This window comes from Mirounga angustirostris, unplaced genomic scaffold (genome assembly GCF_029215605.1).
Source record: "Mirounga angustirostris isolate CCGP_5_RB_7025 unplaced genomic scaffold, mMirAng1.0.hap1 SCAF_7, whole genome shotgun sequence".
NCBI lineage: Eukaryota > Metazoa > Chordata > Mammalia > Carnivora > Phocidae > Mirounga > Mirounga angustirostris.
In genome coordinates, this window is record NW_026991715.1 from 730,014 (window position 1) to 749,811 (window position 19,798).

Below are 19,798 nucleotides of genomic sequence, written 5' to 3' on the forward strand. Positions count from 1 at the left end.
ATTCGTAAGGAAAGGCACTTTTCTATTTCCTTGGAGCATATTTTTCATTTTTTTACCATTCCTCTTGGTTCATTCCTCTGGAATGTTCCCCCCCCCTTTCCAATATCTCATTGCTTGCTTACCATAATTGTAGAAAATTATCTTCTTGTGGCTAAGTGGTTTTCTCAGTCACCTTCTTGAGGGTATGTTTTTGGAATCTTTTGGAATCTTTGCATAAAAGAATATTATTTTACAAATATTCACTGATTTCTTCTGATCTATATGAGAGGAGTGAAGTGTCCACTCCAAATGTCTGAGCCAGGACATGTAATTATTTCCTTTGTTCAATGCTATGTGGCTGAAATTGTCTTTTTATCAATTCCAAGCAAAGGACGTTAGAGACAGCTTTGTTGTTGTCATTGTTGTTGCTTCTTCCATAACCATGAGAAGTAATGCTTGAGAAGCTTCTCACTTTCAAAACATTTTCTCTGTGCTTGATTTCCTCATCCATAAGAACAGAAGGTTCTTATGAAATGTCCAGTTACAATAGTGGAAACCACTTTATGTATTTTTAAGCAGAGGTAAAGAGGTTCAGAAAATTAATTTAATAGGAGGTGGGAACACCAAAGAGCTAAGTAGAGAAAAATGAGCAACCACAGAAATTTTCCATCACTTTGAGAAGTGGAGACATCTGGACAATGTGCCTTCCTGGATCTCATGAATGGGACCTTCATGTAAGATATGAAAGCAAGATGGGGACTGGCAAGCACTACATAGATCCATAGTTGGGTCTCACAGGAACTGGAAACATGGAAAGTCTCAACCACTTCCAGGAACCCCAATGAAAAGAGACTGGGAGGTAAGGAAGAACACATAAGCTGAATTATATCCTATACAGCTTCTTTTTTATCATTTATATTTTAATTCCAGTGTAGTTAACACCAAGTTATATTAGTTTCTGATGTACAATATAGTGATGAAACGGTTCTAAACAAAACAAAACAAAAACAATTCTGTATATTACTCAGTGCTCATCAAGGTAAATGTACTCTTAATTCCTTTTGCATATTTCACCCATCCACCCACCCACCTGTCCTCGAGTTACCGTCAGTTCGTTTTCTATAATTAAGTCTGTTTCTTTCTAATTTTCCCCTTTGTGCATTTTTTTGTTTATTAAATTCCACATATGGGTGCAATCGTATGATACTTGTCTTTCTCTGACTTAATTTGTTTAGTATTATACTCTTTAGCTCCATCCATTTGCTGCAAATAGCAAGATTTCATTCTTTTTAAAATCTTATTTAAAATCAATTAATTAACAGATAGTGTATTATTAGTTTCAGAGGTAGAGTTTAGTGATTCATCAGTTGCATAGAACACCCAGTGCTCATTCCATCAAGTGCCCTCCTTAATGCCCATCACCCAGTTACCCCATTCCCCACCCACCTCCCCTCCAGCAACCCTCAGTTTGTTTCCTACTGTTAAGTCTGTAATGGTTTCTCTCCCTCTCTGATTTCATCTTATTTTATTTTTCCCCTCCCTTTCCCTATGTTCATCTGTCTTGTTTCTTGAATTCCACATATGAGTGAAATCATATGGTATTTTCATTCTCTGACTGGTTTATTTCACTTAGCCTAATACCCTCTAGTTCTATACAGTTGTTGCAAATGGAAAAACTTCATTCTTTTTGATGGATGGGTAATATATATATATATATAACAACAACAATATATGGTATATACCATTTCTTATTTATCCATTCATGTGTTGATGGACATCTGGACTCTTTGCTTATTTTGGCTATTGTGGACATTGCTACTACAAACATTGGGATGCATATGCGACTTTCAATCACTTTGTATCTGTTGACATTCATATTTATAGCTGAATAATATTCTATTGTATCTATACACCACTTCTGTATCCGTTCATCAATCGATGGACATTTGGGCTGCTTCCATATCTTGGCAATTATAAATAATGATGTCATAAACAAAGGGGTACATGTATCCCTTTAAATTAGTATTTTTGTATCCTTTGAGTAAATACCTAGTGGTGCAATTGCTGGATTGTAGAGTAGTTCTGTTTTTAACTTTCTGAGGAACCTCTATATTGTTTTCCACAGTGACGACCCCAGGTTGCATTCCCACCAATACTACATTAGGGATTCTTTTTCCTCCACAGCCTCGCCAACAATTTATACTTCTTGTGTTATTGATTTTAGCCATTCTGACAGGTGTGAGGTAACATCTCATTGTACTGTTGATTGGCATTTCCCTGATGATGAGTGATGTTTTTATTCATTTTTTTTTTTAGTTCAAGTTCAATGAACATTTAGCGTTATATTAGGTTCAGCAACTGTTTTCTCAAGGCCCTTAATTTTCTGCTAACAGTTTGAGATTTGTTTTGTTTTGCTTTTGGCTTATTGGTTTGTTTTTGAATTCTGACTGCAAACTGATCCTATGAAAAAAATGACACAATTTTAGTATTAGTTTTGGGTCCATGCCTCTTCCAGGAATGAAAATATGCTGTAGTTAATATTGTTGCATAGCAAGAAGTGCAAATGGCAGTGGTTTAAAATAGCAATACTAAGTTATTTTCCTCCTAAAGCTTGTTAGGCAAAATTTGACAGACACCTCATTTTTGTGTCAGTTGGGGCATCTCAAGTGCGATCTGGAGATTCATCTCCAAGATAACTTATATATACTTTATATATAAATATAAATGTATATATATACATCTATAACAACTTATCTGCATAAACTGTTTCATGAACTCATATATTCCAATATGTGAGTAATTCAGCTACACTACCACAAATAATTTTCAAATGATTGCAGCCTAAAGCATATAATTTTACATAGCCTGGAATAGGGTATCTATTTTTACATTGTATTCTTTTAGAATGAATTATGTTTGAGACTGATGTGTGCTGTCATAGTTGGCATATCATTCTCCAGTAATTTATTTTTTTTATTTTTTTTAAAAGATAACCTATTTTTTTTCTTAGATTTTATTTATTTATTTGAGAGAGAGAGAATGAGAGACAGAGAGCATGAGAGGGAGGAGGGTCAGAGGAAGAAGCAGACTCCCTGCTGAGCAGGGAACCCGATGCGGGACTCGATCCAGGGACTCCAGGATCATGACCTGAGCCGAAGGCAGTCGCTTAACCAACTGAGCCACCCAGGCGCCCTTTTCTCCAGTAATTTAATTTGTTAATTTTCATTGAGAGAATGAAGATGGAACAAAGAATTTTATTCTAACATTTCAGTTTCAAGGACCTGGCATTCTCTTTGGAACAAAATCTTGTACTTATCAATATGGAACAGCATTTTTTTTAAAAAAAACCTTGAATATATATAGATATGTTCTTTTGTTTGAGATGATGTGAGATAATTACAGAAATAGACTCAGTAGTTCATTCAGATGTTAAAATTCATATTTTAAAAATTTTGGCAAAAGACCATTTAAATTTGATATTCTTCATTTTAAATGTGCCACTTCCTTAGAATCAAAATATATAGGGTATAGGTCCTTCTTTTTTAAATTTTTTTTTGTATCCTGTCACATTACTGAATTGCTGGAGGAGTTTTAGTAATTTGGGGGTGGAGTCTTCTGGGTTTTCCACATAAAGTATCATGTCATCTGCGAAAAAGAGAGTTTGACTTCTTCTTTGCCAATTTGAATACCTTTTATTTCTTTTTGTTGTCTGATTGCTGTTGCTAGGACTTCTAGTACTATGTTGAACAACAGTGGTGAGAGTGGGCACCCTTGACGTGTTCCTGATCTTAAGGGAAAGGCTCTCAGCTTTTCCCCATTGAGGATGATATTCGCTGTGGGTTTTTCATAGATGGATTTTATGGACTTGAGGAATGTTCCCTCTTTCCATATACTCTGAAGAAAGGGGAACCCTCTCACACTGTTGGTGGGAATGCAAGTTGGTACAGCCACTTTGGAAAACAGTGTGGAGGTGCCTCAAAATTTTCAAAATAGAGCTACCCTATGACCCAGCAATTGCACACTGGGTATTTACCCCAAAGACACAGATGCAGTGAAAAGAAGGGCCATATGCACCCCAATGTTCATAGGAGCAATGTCCGCAATAGCCAAACTGTGGAAAGAGATGAGATGCCCTTCAACAGATGAATGGATAAAGAAGACGTGGTCCATATATACAATGGAATATTACTCAGCCATCAGAAAGGATGAATACCCAACTTTTACATCAACATGGATGGGGCTGGAGGAGATTATGCTAAGTGAAATAAGTCAAGCAGAGAAAGTCAATTATCATATGGTTTCACTTATTTGTGGAAGATAAGAAATAGCATGGAGGACATTAGGAGAAGGAAAGGAAAGATGAAGGGGGTGAAATCAGAGGGAGAGTTGAACCATTAGAGACTATGGACTCTGAGAAACAAACCGAGGGTTTTAGAGGGGAAGGGGGTGGGGGGATGGGTTAGCCCGGTGATGGGTATCAAGGAGGGCATGTACTGCATGGAGCACTGGGTGTTATACGAAAACAGTGAATTGTGGATCACCACAACAAAAACTAATGATGTAATGTATGGTGACTAACATAATAAAATAAAATTTAAAAAAAAGACAATTTTTTTTTTTTTGGAAAATTCACTATCCTAAAACTTGCAACTCAATAGTTGCAGAAAGATTATAAGACTTCTCCAAGCCATTAGATTTATGTCCCTTATTGAAACACAAAGATGAAACCTTCAGCCCTAGGGCTTTCATTGGGAACAAAGATGATTTCTTATCTATATAAGTCAATAGAAAATATTTATTTTAATCTGTGGGAAAAGGGACTTTTTTATCTTAATTACTATTATGAATAAATCTATTGTCTGTGTTGATTTATGTGGTTAATTCTATCATGTGTGAATTATTTTTTAATTAGTGTTACTTATTTTCAGAGAGAGATGTTCACTTCCACTCTTCATGATTACTGTATGTTTTTTTAAGTAAGTTGTATGTCCATTATGGGTCTTGAACTCATGACCTTGAGATCAACAGTCATATATTTTACTGATTAAGCCAGCCAGTGATTGCTACATATTTAAATGTACACAGGTCAATCTGCTTACCTTGTACATAATGATTTTTAACTCACATATACCCTCAGAAAATCCTCTTCTAGCAAAAATTATGACAATATTTCCTACAAGATTTTTATATATTTTTCATATTCATTTAACTTTATTTGAAATTTATTTTATTAAAATTTTATGAAACTGAGATATACATTGCTTTTTTCAAATAAATTATTCACTCTTTAAATAATCCATCCTCAAAATTGAACACACACACACACACACAGAGTTGGTGTTGTTGACACAAAATGAACAAATTTTTTAGAATCTCTAAAAGAAAGGGTTTTTTTTTTTAGTTTTTGTTCTGTTTTTGGTTTTGTTTTTCCAGTCCAGGTTAGGACAACTGCCTGGGATACAGTCTTTACTAAGGACATAAAACATGAAATGTTCAAATCATTAGGTGAAAGGTATTTCAGAAAGTTATAGACCTGATCTTAGGACTTTAAATTTAGGACTTACTTTATCTGCAGGACTGTCTGACTACAGTCTCATGGGACCAGGGAGGTTCTACACTTAGCCATATGCTTGGAATATGCTCCATTTTAGGTTATTTATAAATGAATCAGATGTACAATTGGTGCCAAGGTCAGAAATTGAATTTGCTGACTCTGGTAATGGTTAAAGTTTGGTTTCCTTGAGATCCAATGAGCAGGGCCCATGCACATTAAACGTTGAAAATCTCCTTTATTTTATCAATGTCTAGCATATCTTTTACTTACAGTGCCTCAGTCATTTACTCTTATTGCTGAGGTCCAATGTCCAGAACAAAAATACTATGACAATGGTTGGAAGCAGCACAAATGTAAATTTTAATTAATTTACTAAATATAAAATAAGTATTTTTTAGAACAATGCAAACTAGTCAAGTGAGAGCAAAATGTAGTCCTACAACAGAAATTTCATAATGGATCCCGTTTGGCTGCTGCCAGTTTATCCAATTCCTCTCACTATAGACGTCCCAGAAAATGTTTCTCTAGCCATTTTCTCAAAGCCCCCTTGACGTCTTCGTTCCTCACACTGTAGATAAGGGGGTTCAACGCAGGTGTGAAGATGGTGTAAGAAGCAGAGACCACCTTGTCATGGGCCACTGAGCGGTAGGATTTGGGCCGCACGTGGATGAGTAGGAGAGTGCCACAGAAGAGCCCCACCACAGCCAGGTGAGAGGAGCAGGTGACAAACGCTTTCTTCTGAGCTGCAGTGGACGCATGCGGAGCCCAGCAGCCAAGATGAGACTGTAGGAAGTCAAAAGGAGAGACAGAGGGATCAAGAGCATCAGGAGGCAGCACACATACGTGAAAAACTTAAAAAAGGTAGCGTGGGCACAGGCAAGGTGCGTGAGTGTGGGTGCCTCACAAAAGAAGTGGGTGATTTCTCGAGAATGGCTGTAAGGGAAGCTCAGAGTGGCACCAGGCTGCATCAGCCCATCCACCCCTCCCCGAAGCCAGGAGCCTGTGGTCACGTGCAAGCAGAGCTTCTGATTCATGAGGATGGGGTAGCGCAGGGGGTGACGTATGGCCACATAGCGGTCATAGGCCATGGCCGCGAAGAGGAAGCACTCACCCTCTCCCAGCATGGGAAGCAGTAAACTCCGGGCTCCACAGCCAGCAGGAGAGATGAACCTGGTGCCCAGCAGTTAGTTGGTTGCCATTTGGGGGACTATGGTGGAGACCAGCATCATGTCCATGAGGGAGAGCTGGTTAAATAGGAAGTACATGGGTGTGTGCCGCTGGGGTCCTCATGGATGAACACAATCATGAGGGCATTGCCCATCAGGGAGATGAGGAAGAGCATGAGCACCATTGAAAAGAGGAAAAGATGGGTCTGAGTGCAGTTAAAGAGCCCTAAAAGAATGAAGTATACTGTGTGGTGTCATTTGCATCTTCCATGGCTCAGTTCATGCCTGGAAGGCAAGGAATTATAAGGAGTCAGAGTTGTTTGAAAGGAAGGTTAGGCATTTATTTAAGAAGATGTGGTCAAACGACAGAAAAAAATGAGACTTGGAGGAATAATTACGTCTTTAATCTTTCACTTTGTGACAGGATATTTGCCTTAGCATCCTATCACACTGCTCTGCTGTTATTACACAGTATTTTTTAACCCTAAGATAATTGCATAACAAGTATGTATCACAGTACACATTACATTTCTATTACTTCTCTATGTCTTGTTAGTATGCCTCACATAATTTACTCATGATGTTAGGAAATATTACGAAGTTCCAGTTTTCTAAAGTTTGTGTACTTCTGTGTTAAAAGAGCCTCATAGTCCCACATTTTAGTCCATATTGATGTGATATATCTCTTAATTATGACTTTTCCATGTTCCTCATATGCTCAAAGTAGTTTCTCAAGATTTCCTTCAATGCCATGAGGAATTGTTTTAATAAAAAATAAACAAAACTAAATGTAAAATTACTATAGCTGAGATTGCAGGTGAGGGACACAAAATGGCTATATTTCTCTATTTTACATGTGCATTCAGCATATGGTTTCAATATACCAGGCTCCCAGCTACCACAGATACTGCTCTGGAGCACCTATCACCATATGGGCCATGTCATCATGGTGTGTACTTGTGATTACAGGGAATTTGTCTCAGTTTACAGAACCTGCAACAATTAATTTTTATACCTAATATGTACTCACAGAATGCTAAATTTAATTAAATGTGTGCATTATAAAAATAAATTTCATAAATGAATATAACCCTAGGGAACATAAAAAAAAAAAGTTTTAATTTGCAGCCTTAAACACTTTGTTACCAGTTATCACACATCTTTAAAGACAGGAGATAAATTTATTTATTAACAGAAAAAATTAATTAGCAAATTGATTACATTTTAATTATCTGGTTAGTTGGTTAATTATCTAACTGGTTAATTAAGACATGTTCAAATAAATTTATGCCCCAAATTACTCTGAAGTACAGCATCACCTGTGAATAAAATAGGAAACATCTCCTTTAATTGTAGGGATTAATTGTCTTTTCCCTAAAGCCTCAAACTTTAATTTTTCTTATCTATAAGTATCTATGGTAGTAGAATTAGATGTACATGCAAATGACTTTCTCTTTTAGATTTATGTGACATTTGTCTTTTCCTTACAAATTCACTCTTTCAAAGACAACAATAGATTAATGATTACCAAGATGATTATGTTTGGGATTTATTCATAAAGTATACAATATCGAATCCTTATTTAGTTTTTATGTAAATTAATTGGTAAGCAGGGCAAAATTTTTAAATGGGCAGTATCTTTTGTAAATATTAGCACTGTTTTCAGTGTCTAGCATATATGACCACTAACCATTATATCACTAAATGATATAGAGTTTCTGTTCATCAAAATAGCTATAAATAAGACATTATAATAAGCTTATGAGTTCAGTAAGTTATTAGTTAACTGCTCCATTTTATTACACAATTTATGTATAGCATAAAATATTAATGAGTAGGATATTTCTGATTTTCTGTTAATATAATTTATGGCCTCATGCATGCGGCAAGACTTTAGTAAATAATATAAAGGTAGTACATTTTGGCTCTGAGATAACTGAATCCATAACTTTATAACTCTCAACAACTGTTGATTTTTGTTTCAGTTCTTCCTTGGGATACTATTAGTTATTTGAGGGGCAATAATTAGAGTCAATCACAAAAAAGTGAAAATTTATTTTGTTTAAATTTCAAGTTTATTAATGGTACTGAGCAGAAACTCTTTTAAACTTTTGGATTAATTCTGCAAACTCACTGTTCAGAGGGATCACAACCAACACCAAGGAAATACAAATGATTATAAGAACATATACAAGCAGCTATATGCCAACAAATTAGGCAATCTGGAAGGAATGGATGCATTCCTAAAAACATATAAACTACCAGAACTAAAACAGAAGGAAAGAGAAAACCTGAACAGACCCAAAAGCAGCAAAGAAATTGAAGCAGTAATTAAAAATCTCCCAACAAACAAGAGTCCAGGGCTAGATGGCTTGCCAGGGGAATTCTACCAAACATTTAAAGAAGAACTTATATCTCTTCTTCTGAAGATGATTCCAAAAATAGAAATGGAAGGAAAACTTGCAAACTTACTCTATGAGACCAGCATTATCTTGATCCCAAAACCAGGCAGAAACCCCAACAACAAGGAGAAATACAGACTAATATCCCTCACGAGCATGGATGCCAAAATACTCATCAAGATACTAGCCAATAGGATCCAACAAGATCTTAAAAGGATTATTCACCATGATCAAGTAGGATTTATTCCTGGGTTGCAAGGGTGGTTCAACATTTGCAAATCAAGAAACATGATATATCACATTAACAAAAGAAAAGATAAGAACCCTATGATCCTTTCAAGTAATGCAGAAAAAGCATTTGAAAAATACAGCATCCTTTCTTGATTAAAACTCTCCACAGGATAGGGATAGAGGGAACATGCCACCATATCACAAAAGCTATATGCCAAAAGCCCACAGCAAATATTATTCTCAATGGGGAAAAACTGAGAGCCTTACCCCTAAAGTTGGGAACATGGCAGGGATGCCCACTCTCACCGCTGTTGCTCACCATAGTACTAGAAGTCCAAGCCTCAGCAATCAGAAAACAAAAAGAAATAAAAGGAATTCAAATTGGAAAAGAAGAAGTCAAACTCTCACTCTTAGCAGATGACATGATATTTTATGTGGAAGACCCCAAAGACTCCACCCCAAAATTGCTAGAACCCATACAGGAATTCAGCAATGTGGCAGGATATAAAATCAACGCAAAGAAATCATTTTCATTTCTATATACTAATAACGAGACTGAAGAAAGAGAAATTATGGAATTGATGCAATGTACAATTGCACCAAAAACCACAAGATAACTAGGAATAAACCTAGCCAAAGAGGAAAAGGATCTGTACTCTAAAAACTACAAAATACTTATGAAAGAAAAGAGGAAGACACAAAGAAATGGAAAAACTTCCCATGCTCATGGGTTGGAAGAATATGCGTTGTTAAAAAGTCTATGCTACCCAGAGCAGTCTACACATTCAATGGATTCCTTATCAAAATGCCACCAACACTTTTCACGGAGCTGGAATAATTAATCCTTGATTTTGGAAGGAACTGGTAAAGACCCCAAATAGCCAGAGGAATGTTGAAAAAGAAAATGAAAGGTGGTGGCATCACAGTACCTGATTCAAGCTATATTACAAAGCTGTAATCAGCAGAACAGTATGGTTCTGAAACAAAAACAGACTCATAGATCAGTGGAACAGAATAGAGAGCCCAGAAATGGATCCTCAACTCTATAGTCAACTAACCTTCACAAAGCAAGAACTGATATATAATGGAAAAAAGACAGTCTCTTCAACAAATGGTGTTGGGAAAATTGGACATCCCCATGCAGAGGAATGAAATTGGAGCTTTTTCTTATACCATACATAAAGATAAATTAAAAAGGGATAAAAGAGCTAAATGTGAGACAGGAATCCATCAAAATCCGAGAGGAGAACACAGGCAGCAACCTCTTTGACCTCGGCTGCAGCAACTTCTTTCAGGACATGTGTCCAAAGGCAGGAGAAAGGAAAGCAAAAATGAACAATTGGGACTTCTTCAAGATAAAAATCTTTTGCACAACAAAGATAAGAGTCCACAAAACTAAAAGGCGACCTACAGAATGGTAGAAGATATTTGCAAATGATATGTCAGATAAGGGTCTTGTATACAAGTTCTATAAGGAACTTACACTCTCAACACCCAGAAAACAAGGAGTCCAGTCAAGAAATGGGCAGAAGACATGAGCAGACATTTCTCCAAAGGAGACATACAAATGGCCAACAGACACATGAAAAAATGTTCCACATCACTTGTTATCAGGGAAATAGAAATCAAAACCACAGTGAAATACCACCTTACACCAGTCAGAATGGCTAAAATTAACAAATGTTGGCGAGGATGTAAAGAAAGGGGAAACCTCTTACATTGTTGGTGAAAATGCAAGCTGGTGCAGCCACTCTGGAAAACAGTATAGAGGTTCCTCAAGAAGTTAAAAAGAGAGCTCCCTACAACCCAGCAATTGTGCTACTAGGTATTTACCCCAAACACGCAAATGTAGTGATCCGAAGGGGCACCTGCACCCCAATGTTTATAGTAACAGTGTCCACAATAGTCAAACTATGGAAATAGTCGAGATATCCATTGATGGATGAATGGATAAAGAAGATGTGGTATATCTAAACAATAGAATATTACTCAGCCATTGGAAAAGATGTGTACTACCATTTACATCGACATGGATGGAACTGGAATGTGCTATGCTAAATGAAATACTTTAATCAGAGAAAGACAATTCATTTGCGGAATATAAGAAACAGTGCAGAGGATCATAGGGGAAGGGATGGAATAACAGAATGGGAAGAAATCAGAGAGGAAGACAAACAATGAGAGACTAACTATGGGAGAGAAACTGACACTTGCTGGAGGAGACGTGGGTCGGGGGATGGGGTAATTGGGTGATGGGCATTAAGGAGGGCACATGATATGATGAGCACTGGCTGTTATATGCAACTGATGAATTACTGATCTCTACATCTGAAGATGTTGGCTAATTAATTTTAAATTTTAAAAACCTTATATTCATATTTTATTAGATTGAATTTTTCTTAAAGATTTAAGTAATTTCTTTGCATTTTGTTATTTATGTACATTGTCCTAAATTTTTGTTTATATACTTTGCAAATATATTCCTCAGCCTATTTAAACTACACAGATAAAAAATTCTGTTATGTCATTTTTGCGTTGATGTTTACATTTTATATTACATATATTTGGGATGCTTATAAGTTATTATTCATTTCTTGTTAATGGGCTGGATTGCAGTGATGGATTTTCTCACAATAAGTCATCTGTATATTATTCCGATAAAACTACTAGTTTTGATACATAAATTGTTTGAAACTGTGACCATGGTAAGATTGGTATTGTTTTTAAACAATCTTTCATCTATGTCATCAAATATATGAACCCTACAATATGCATTCTAGAGTTCTCCTCTTTATTTTTTGGTGTGAATAGACAGATCTGCGCCTTTATGGATTTGCTGAATGACAGGAAAGTGATATAAACATTCTTCAATTCAGCCACCCCAGAGTCAGGACATTTTGGAGAAGAGATATGAATTACAAATTGCTTCAATAACAAGAATAAGGAGATAAAACACTAGTCTTCTAACTTACTTGGTATGCAATAGTAAGATTTGGACATGTTATCATCACTCTTAAGTCAGTCTCCTTGTTTCTAGATTCAGGTAATTCATAGTTTGCTAGACAGTTTTCTAGCACTGGCTTCGTTTGTTCTCTTGTGGTTCATTTTGTGTTTTTTTTTTTAATTTTTTATAAGAACATGATATTTAATTTCTTTCATAGACTGCTTCTTGTATGTACTTAGGCTAACACTAAGTGAACTGCTAATCTCTGCACATTCACATTTCCTGGAAGAAAGAAGCCATTAAGTGTTGTCACTTAGTGGCAGATGCAGAGCTGGGAATAAAGAGCTGGGACTGAAAATTCAAAATATAGTCATCAAGAGTAGGGACTCTGATTTTCTGTTTTTGACACTTTTTCCCCCCAATTACCTTAGCTGTATCCACAGGGTTTGATATTCACAGATGTTTATGAAATAAATGATTTATACATATAATTACAAGTGCCAATTGGCACACACGTTAAAAACTGATGTCCAGTAAGTTTTATCAGCTCTTAAGTTATCTCACGATGATGCGATCAAACCTTTTCATGGCAGGTTCTGATCAATAACCAGTTCATGGGCGCCCAACACATCGGTGGCAAACCCCAAAGTGAACTCCAACCTCTGACTTCATTTGAGCTTTGCTTCCAACAAATTCCACTGAAGTAAGGCCAGAGCAGGTCTTAGTTTCAAACTCACACGTCAGTCCCCATACCCCTTATCTGCCCCTTGTCTCTTCCTCCATTGAATGAGGTCAGTTTCAAAAGGAGTATATGTGGGTAAACAACAGTAAGTCCTGAATGTGAAGAATTCAGCTGAGGGTCTTCGACCAGGGGAATGGGTTATTACCATGGGATTCTTGGGTGGACTTTGAAGGAGAACATAAGGCGGAGGGACACCACTGAGTCTTCCAGGTGTCCCAAACTCCACCAAAGCAAATCTCTCCCAGGTCAAATCCCATCCTGCTGACTGCTTATTTCAAGAGATGTGTGGAGATTAAAAGGCAAAGTAGAAAAAGAAGGGGACAGTCTCGGAGTTTGCTGAATGAGGTGAGGGCCGATATATATGTGATGTGAAGGGGTAAAAAGAGGCGTCAGGAAAGGTTGCAGGGATTCAGAGCATCCATGGGCCAATATAAAGCACTGTGGTTCACTTTGCGCTCTATTCTTGAAAAGTCATGTTAAATGTCTTTACAACAAACACTTCCCCAGCGGAAAATTAAAGTTCAGAAAGTTATGTGACTTATTTAATAATGCACATTTTGAAAATTAGAGAACTGATAGCACTCTTGTTCTCCCTGATCCTTCACTCAATACAATGGTTTTTTTCTAACTTTATGAGTATAGAAGTACAGATTTGAGGACTAGACTTCTTGTGCTTGAATACCTATTCTACTGATTAGTAGTTGGGTAAATTTAGATAATTTAAATTTAAATCTGTTTTAATCTCAGCCTTATAATGTGCACAATGGAATGCAATATAGAATCCTTCTGTTTAAGAATTAAGAGATAATACCATAGCACGACACAATACAATATCTCTACAAAGATTAGCCTTAATAATTTTCTTACTGTGATATTTATTAGCTATAAGCAGATATTTCCCACCCAAACATTTTCAGGTAAAATGAATATTTTTTTGAAAACTAACATGTCATTTAATTATACATTTTTTAAAGTCTAGGAATAGTTTCAGTGACATAATATTTACAGTACGTTTGGATTGGACAATGCATTCAATCCACCATTTATGAATTTCTTAAAACCTAGAACACACACATAACTATGGTAATTCTAATAATTCTAAGGCAACAGGTTCTTTGATTATTAATTTTGAAACAGTTTCTTATGTTTTAATATAACATTTTTTTAAAATTGTACTATAACATGGAATTTGATACATAAAACAAGGTCTCCCGTTTTTAAAAAAAAAGTAAGCACAAAGATTAAAAGATAAAAGCTTATTCTTTGGTATTTCCTGTCAATAATTTAATTCAATTGTGAAGGTAGATTTACAATTCAAGAGTGTATCTAATCATGTGTGTTGTTTTATTGCACATTAAAAATAGGAGGGGAGGTGGGTGGGGGGATGGTGTAACCGGGTGATGGGCATTAAGGAGGGCACTTGATGTAATGAACACTGGGTATTGTTTGCAGTTGATGAGTCACTAATTTCTACCTCTGAAACTAATAATAAAACAGGATAAAATCATATTATCTTACATTCTGTTTGTATAAAATCTATGATTACACAGAATCCAATATCCTTTTAGATTCAGTCTTTTATTTCTATCCACGCTTCAATGTGGTTTTCTCAGAAATAGCAAAGCTTCACCATTCCCATCTGTATGTTCTATGTTAAATGCCTCATTGACCAATATTTCGGGCTGGTCCTTTTCTCAATTAGATCCGAAAGATTAAAGCTGAATGACCCTGATTCTCATATACATGCTACATGTGTAGCAAGTCAGACACAACGAGGATGATAAAAAGTTGTAGAAGATAGTATTCCAGACTATGAGAAACCCTTAATATGCAATGTCTCATCCAATATCACAACAACTAAAACAAGTAGACACTAGTATTATTTTGGAATTGCACATGAAGTAGCTGAAACGTGAGAAGATGATTTGTATCTGGAAAATCAAGGGGGAGAAACCAGGTACCAAGGAGGTAACATCAATCCCAAACCCTGTTTCTGGAAGTTAACTTCCAAAGTTCATATTAGTTCTCTCAGTTTTTTATCCTAACTATAATATTGATAGTGAGAAGGTTGACATATTAACAAGCAAAATAAAATACATAATGGACTCTCAAAGTCATAGGCTACACTAAATGGTTATCTTTCATGTAACTGATAAATGGATTCAAAAAAGTGAACTATTTTTTATGCTTTTCTGGATGGATCCATTCCCAGGCTTGGTTCGCCTACAAAATAGATCTCATTACAAATGGGAAATACAGAATAAGTATATTTTTTAATAAATCTGTGAGTGCACTGAAACACATAAAATAACTGTAGGAATGTTGACTGAACCAAGGGAACACATGAACTCCTGTCCTCTCTACAGTTCAAGCTACATTAAGGACCCTCTGCGTAGGGTCCAGGTCATCCACAATTCCAGCAGGGAGAAGTGAGGAGGTGAAGTGCCAGGAGCTTGTGCTTCAGTCAGAGCACAATTCTAAGATGTATTCCAACAACTGCAAGTTCTGTGAAGGAAAGCACATTCTTACATCCTCTGGGTCTCAAGTTTGTGTTTTAAAAGTATGTCCTTAAAAATGCATAAAAATAAATAAAAACGAGTCATTAATTATGTGGTTGATGCAAGAAGAAAGTAAGATCGTGTATAGTGAGTACTTAATTGAGCACTTGAAATTAGCAGGTATCAGTAAATAGTAGCTACTACTGCTTTCATGTACTCAGATAATTTTTCGAGGGGAAACGGATGAATAGAGGAGGTAAATGATGAAATCAAATACATCCATCTAATTTGGGGTTCGAGCAGGAACCAAATTTCAAGTTTCTTGGAAAATTCATCATATATTCTGCATAACTAATATTTGGTAGAGAGATTTACATAATTATAGAAAATGTACATTCTCAGAGGAAATTAAAGAAACAGATTAAACAAAGTAATTATTTTGATATCTTTATGACTGGATTTATTTTTTCTTTGTAACATAAATTACCAGTTAGAATATGGTGATAAATAATTGTAGGATAATAATGAAAATTGTCTGTATTTCAGTTTGAAAATTTTAAGTGAGAACAGTAAGACTACCATTGTCCCTTGGAATCACTGATATATGTTCTTCCAGATATCATTCTACAATATAACCCCAAAGAAAATGAAAAACACCCTATTTCCACAAAATATCTTTCACATTTTTTTCAATGAGTAAGAAGAAGTTATATCATGAAAGTGTTAAAATTACCACTATACAACACAATATAACAGCAAAATGGTATGAAATTGAGAGAAGCAAATCCATGTTTAAAAATTTATAAAATCTTTTTGACAAAGAGTAAAAGAGAATAGTTATGGTGTCATTGAGTGAAATCCTCATATTTGAATTTCTCTGTTTTTCTATGGATGCTTTTCCATGGATTATTACTCCTTAAAATTACAGAACTAAATAGACAAAACCAGAAGCACTAGAGAACATGTTTTATGCACCCAGTTTCCAAGTCCTGCAACTCACCTGTTTCAGCGGAAGCCGCCATAAAGAGGTGCCTAATGGTCCATAGCTCCCCCACCCAAATCACTATTCAGAAAGTGCTTCCGTTCTCATATAAAGTGTGTGTCACCTGGCTAAAACCTAAGGAGTTCTGGGTTCCAGGCTCTGGAAATGCCCGTAGGAAGGTATTTAAAGTAATACAGATGACCAAACACCTTCTCCATTTATTATCTCCATGTGGCTTATTTTAAAATCTCAGGATAGTTGATCCCTGAAGAAATGTCCTGTTTGACTCACGTAATGCTAAAACCAGGATATGACGAACCTAAAAGTGGCAGCTGCTGCATAATAGTCTTAAAGGAGGGGACGTATGCAAACTACCCAGGAATGCCTTCAATCCTGCCAGCCTATATTTTAGCAATAACCAATGCGTCAAGAAAATCTGGTAATTACATAGGGGACAGAGTGAAATATATCCGCCCCTTAAAAAAAGTCTTCCAAAAAGGGAAGACTAAATTCAACCTTTATGTTCTTCAAACGTTCAGATATATGATTTGGGATAAGTTACATGTGCAACCTAAGCTCCAGCTTAATCATCTATAAAAGGGGGATAATAATGTCTCTTTATAGTGTTATTTATTGAGTTAAATTATACAGTGAATAGGAAGCACTAGATATATCAAATATACCTTTGCTTTCTTCTTTCTTTTTGCTCAAGCAGAGATTTGTTGTTTTTTTTTTTTAATTTGATTGATAGATAGTAATGAGGGAAGGAAATAAAAAAAATATACCTGGCAACAAATGCTTTCATAAAAGTTGGAGATCATCAAAATGGTTTACTAATGACCAAAACATAACTATTCAGTATTACCTTAAGTTAATTAAATTAAATTCATTAATTTTAGTAGAATTCCCCAAAACAATATATAAAGGGTTTTTTAAATTTTATCTTTATACAGGTATTTACCAATAGATACAGTCAATGAAGTGAGACATGAGGGGAAAAAAAATTATATATATATATTATATGTATATATATGCATATATATATGACACACATATATGAATCAAAGGCTGGCAATTCTGGATAAGTTATTTAAATAAGAGAAAACAGCAATATTGACTAATAATGATATAAATAACAGCACTAACAATTTTCAAAAGTATATTTATTGAAGAATTACTGAGTGATGTGCACTGTGCTTAAAGGTGTATTTTCATGATTCTACTTAAATAGGACTAAGGAAAAACCGTCTATTACATAACTCAACAGCACCCTATACTTCACTGCAATCATTATAAACTTTCACTTCTTTAATTAATTAGTTGTAATACATTTTAAATTTTTATTGAAGTGGTAATTAATTTTACTGGAGTGTACAAATGGAATGAAAAACATGAAAAATTTATAGTAATACAGTAAGATACATTAACCCAAAAAATCCACCCACCAAATATTATAAAAATGGTCTAATAAAATGAGGAATGAAAGGGGAGAGATCACGACTAACACCAAGGAAATAGAAACAATTATTAGAAATTATTATCAACAACTGTATGTGAAGAAACTGAGCAATCTGGATGAAATGGAGGCCTTCCTAGAAACCTATAAGCTGCCAAGACTGAAAAAGGAAGAAACTGACAACCTGAATAGGCCAATAACCAGTAACGAGATTGAAGCAGGGATCCAAAACCTCCCCAAAAACAAGAGTCCAGGGCCTGATGGATTCCCTGGGGTATTCAACCAAACATTCAAAAAAATAATACCTAGTCTCCTGATACTGTTTCAAAAAATAAGAAACAGAAGGAAAGCTTCCAGACTCCTTCCATGAGGCCAGCATTACCTTAATCCCCAAGCCAGGCAAAGACCCCATCAAAAAGGAGAAGTTCAGACAGATATCCCTGATGAATATGGATTCCAAAATCCTCAACAAAATCCTAGCTAATAGGATCCAACAATACATTGAAAGGATCATCCACCACGACCAAGTGGGATTTATCCCCGGGATGCAAGGGTGGGTCAACATTCACAAGTCAATCAATGTGACAGACGCATTAATAAGAGGTCTATATAAATAAATAGAATATTGTTCACCCGAGATATGCAGCCCCTAATATTCGTAGTTGACCAGGTATTATAAGAATACCTTGGTATTGCTTGGAGCTGACCTTGTTGTCCCTCTATTAAAGATACACAAGGTCACAGAAAGCCACGGTGACCATAAAAATGGAAAAATGGGGCGAAAAGATGTCTGCATTCTATTCACAGTACACTGTGGATATGTTGGTTTATATGGCAAAGTAAAGTCCAGGTTACAGATGGAATTAATGTTGCTAATCACTTGACTTTAAAATAGAGAGATTATGCAGGATAGCAATGTGAACCCAAACTAATCACGAGGGTCTTTAAATGTGGGAGCAGGACACTGAAGGAATCAGAGAAATGACAGTGTGAGGTTTCAGCTCAATGTTGCTGACCTCAAAAGTCAGGGAAGGAAGGCACCAGCCATGGAGCTCAGGAGCTATCTAGAAAGTGAAAAGGCAAGGAAACTATTCTATTCTAGATTTTCCAGAGGAAATGCAGCCTGACAATGACTAGATTTTAGCGCAGTGAGACCAATTTCAGACTTCTGACCCCATGAAGTGTAAGGAAATAAACTGGTTTTATTAAAGCTAATAAGGGTACAGTAATGTGTTCTATCAGCAATAGGAAACTAATACCATCAATATTGAATATTGAACACAGCAACTCTGTGACCATGATGGACCACGGCAAAAACAAGACCCTGCCCGATCCTGTGTGAACACAGACACAACACGAACATCACCCAAGTCAAAAAACTACTGAGCATTTCCCTTTCCTACAAATGAATGACTGTGGCTTTGTTACCAGTGACTGTGTTAGCCTTGCTCTGATAGGGTTCACCTATGTAAGAGTTATTAAGACAGCCAGTCATAGAATTCCTCATGCTTGCATGAGCAAGCATGGATTTGCTTCTCTCAATTTAATACCAAAGCAAACCCCACTTCCTAAAAGCCTTGCACAATCACCTAACACAAACCTAAACATTATATATTCTTTCCATAATTTTCATCCTGAGATGTCCTATGATTCCCCTAAGATGGGTGCTCCCCACACTACAATAACTAATAGACCCATTTTTTAATTGGGTTTATTAATAGGCACAGCATAGGGAACATAGTCACTGAAATTCTAATTCTGTTGTTTGGCGACTGATGGTAACTGCCCTTGCGTTGAGCATAGCAGCATAATATTTAAGCTTGTGGAATCTCAAGTTCTTGCAC

General features: G+C 35.9%; 1 pseudogene; it reads right to left on the reverse strand.

Moving 5' to 3' along the window:
• Nucleotides 1-6,031: 6,031 nt before the first annotated feature.
• LOC123842605 (olfactory receptor 2T33-like) lies at nucleotides 6,032-16,538 on the reverse strand (annotated as a pseudogene).
• Nucleotides 16,539-19,798: the final 3,260 nt, after the last annotated feature.